The sequence below is a fragment of the Odontesthes bonariensis genome, chromosome 3 (assembly GCF_027942865.1).
Source record: "Odontesthes bonariensis isolate fOdoBon6 chromosome 3, fOdoBon6.hap1, whole genome shotgun sequence".
Lineage (NCBI taxonomy): Eukaryota > Metazoa > Chordata > Actinopteri > Atheriniformes > Atherinopsidae > Odontesthes > Odontesthes bonariensis.
The window spans coordinates 14793201-14795934 of NC_134508.1; the positions used below are offsets into that span (position 1 = coordinate 14793201).

Genomic DNA, 2734 nt, shown 5'->3' on the forward strand with positions numbered 1-2734 from the left:
AACCCGTCGCACCACGGACACCATCAGGTTTCAGTTTCCATGGCGTGCGTCCTGGCACTGCAGCAGGGGTTGCCATGAGAACATCATGGCCAGAAAAGTTATTACCATGGACGCCTCTCGATCAGGCTGGGGAACCACTTACAAGGGCAGGATAATAAATGGCACATGGAGCTCGCAAATACGGTTACTTCACATAAACTGCTTGGAGCTGCAGGCTGTTGTGGCGTATATCAACAGACAGGACGGGCTCCGCTCGCGTTATCTGCACATGTTGGCACACAGACTGATAACATGGAGCTGCTCCCACCTTTTGTTGCTGGATTTACTCTCCAGGGGCGACCCTCACTACAAGGATTGGAAACTCCACAGCGAGGTGGTTGCCCAGATTTGGGAGAGATATGGCGAGGCGAGAGCGGATCTGTTCGCGATAGAGGAGAACGCTCAGTGCCCTCACTACTACTCCCTCACCGACCGGAAAGCCCCGATGGGGCTGGATGCCTTGGCGCATGAGTGACCCTGTGGCCTCCTGTATGCTTTCCCCCCATTAGAGCTGATCACTCCTACTCTTGCCAGGGTACAGTAGAGGCATCTGACTCTAATCCTGCGGTCACCCATGGCGTCTGCCTCTGTGCTTCTGACACAGGCTCGCGGGGAGATTTTTAATCCTTATCTAGAACGCATGGTTCTATGGGCATGGCCTTTGAAAGGCTGAATCTGACCACCGCCGGGCTTCCGCAGAACGTCATTGCCACTATTCAGGGTGCAAGAGCGCTGTCTACGAGCTCCGCTTATGAAGGTAAGTGGAGAGCATTTGAGGACTTGTGCGTAAAAGCGGGGGTGTTGGCTTTTCAGTGCCCTGTGCCGGTTATCCTGACGTTGCTGCAGGGGCTGCTGGATAAGGGCATGGCGTTCTCCACTGTCAAGGTGTACTTAGCTCCTATATCAGCGTGTCACATGGGCTTTGGAGACAAAACAGCAGGTCAGCACCCCCTCGTTTGTCAGTTTATGAAAGGGCCCCCGCGCTTTCGACTGGTGTCAAAGGATCTGGCCGCTCCATGAGATCTTTCCATGGTGCTGGATGCGCTGTCGGGTCCTCCTTTTGAGCCGCTGCTTCTGGTTGAGCTCAGAGTTCTCTCTTTGAAGATGGTTCTGTTACTGACACTGGCTTCGGTCAAGAGTGTGAGTGACATCCATGCTCTGTCGGTGAACCCGGCTTGTATGCGGTTTTCAGTGGGGGATTCTAAGGTTCTTCTGAAGCCTAACCCTGCGTTTGTGCCGAAGGTTTCTAACCCGGCAGTGGAATATGGCCCTATTGAGCTGTCTGCGTTTTGTCCTCCTTCCTTCTCATTGCAGTAGCAAGAACGTCTGAATGGTCTCTGCCCGGTGCACGCATTACGCGCCTATGTGAACAAAACAGCTGGGTTGAGGAAATCAGAACAGCTATTTGTGTCATGGGCTGAGCCACACTTGGGGAAGCCTCTAAAGCCTTTAGCATGGTTGCCGCGTCGGCTAGCGCGAGCGGTGTTGATGACGTCACGATTTCCTGCCGGCTATATATGGTGGCGCAAGTCGATGCGCCAGTTGTTGCAATTTTCTCCGTCACAGAGGTCTCGCTGCTTCGTGAAGGTTACCGCTATTCTACAACGAAGAAAGTCGAAAAGAAAACAATGCCACTGTCAAGACCAGGAACACTGTCATCAATGATGCTGCTGCAGTATCTGGAAGATGAAATGCTTCGTGTATTTCTGTGTTTCACGAAGTTCGTGAGCCAAGACAATTCAGTCAATAGAGGTGAAGGTCTGAAGCCCCCGGCATCACCACTTGGAGTCTCTGCCCTCTTCTTTGCCTTCACGTATCTGTCCCGTAGCTTCTTCCACACATTCTTACAGAACTCTCCCTCTTTCACCAAAGTTATGCCAATCTCTGTGCACCAGTTTTGGGAGTTTACGTGGTCCATGTGCTTTTTCACTGCAGTTTCGTACAGCTGCCTGTACAAACGCACCTCCTCACCGAGCCTGGTCTCAAACTGGTCCATCCGGTTTGTCGTTCTCGGCGCAGCCAAGTACAAATATCGACTGGTGCACGACAACGTGCTGCGCCGTCTTTTCAAAGCAAGTGCCAGGCCTGAAACGTCATTTTGACGTCACGACTCGTGTTGTTCTTGTGTTTCAAATACATGGGCCAGACATGGCCATCAAACAGTCTACTTTGCTAAGAGTCAGCAGGCTCAGAAGTGGTCATAATTTTATGCTGAAGACGGTGGGCAAAGCTTTTTATTTGGTATTATTAACTGTAAATCCAGCTTTATGAAGCAGTGGTTGTCACGCTGGATTGTGGAGGCTATTGCCTTAGCCTATGAGAGCAAGGGGCTTCAACCCCCCCCAGGGCTGCGTGCTAATTCCACTCGTGGGATGGCCGCTTCATGGGCATTGTTCCAAGGCATTTCTATTGGGGAGATATGTGCGGCTGCTTGCTGGACTACGCCTCACACCATCTCCAGATTTTACAGATTGGATGTTACGGTACCCACGTTGGCTCACACAGTTCTGCGCGTGGGTTCTGCGACAGATATAGGGCTACCTATGTGACTGTGGTTGTTTTGATAACTGGTCCTCGAGGTATGATTGTCTGGCAAGACGGGAGTCTCTATATCCCATAGTGAGATACTGAAACGAATGTTGAAAGAGAACTATAGGTTAAGAAATTAACCCCAGTTCTCTGAAACATGAGTGAG

At 51.3% G+C, this 2734-nt stretch overlaps 1 pseudogene; it reads left to right on the top strand.

The window, feature by feature from the left end:
- The first annotated feature begins 687 nt into the window (after positions 1-687).
- On the top strand, positions 688-1624 carry LOC142376571 (uncharacterized; annotated as a pseudogene).
- Positions 1625-2734: the final 1110 nt, after the last annotated feature.